Consider the following 212-nt stretch of genomic DNA (forward strand, 5'->3'; position numbering starts at 1 on the left):
CAAACCTCTGAGCCGGGCCCAGCCGGCCTCGTTCGATGTGCCAGGAGGCCCCGAATGTGCTCGGATCGATGATGACTCCCTCATTGTGCATTCCTTGGAAAAGCTGAACAAAATGAGTGAGAACTCCCTACCGTCGTTCTCATCGAAACTGAGGTCCAGCACGTTGTCTCCCCCAGGGAAGGTAGGAGTGAGGGACAGCTTCCCCTCGGTCA

At 57.1% G+C, this 212-nt stretch overlaps 1 non-coding gene across 1 annotated transcript; it reads left to right on the plus strand.

The window, feature by feature from the left end:
• Positions 1–62: 62 nt before the first annotated feature.
• Positions 63–157, plus strand: LOC145719251 (small nucleolar RNA SNORD116). Its single transcript, XR_014142266.1, has one exon. It is a non-coding gene; the product is annotated as a small nucleolar RNA SNORD116 (small nucleolar RNA).
• The last annotated feature ends 55 nt before the right edge of the window (positions 158–212 follow it).

The sequence above is a fragment of the Leptonychotes weddellii genome, unplaced genomic scaffold, assembly GCF_054177405.1.
Source record: "Leptonychotes weddellii isolate Sample4059 unplaced genomic scaffold, ASM5417740v2 HiC_scaffold_357175, whole genome shotgun sequence".
Taxonomy (NCBI): domain Eukaryota; kingdom Metazoa; phylum Chordata; class Mammalia; order Carnivora; family Phocidae; genus Leptonychotes; species Leptonychotes weddellii.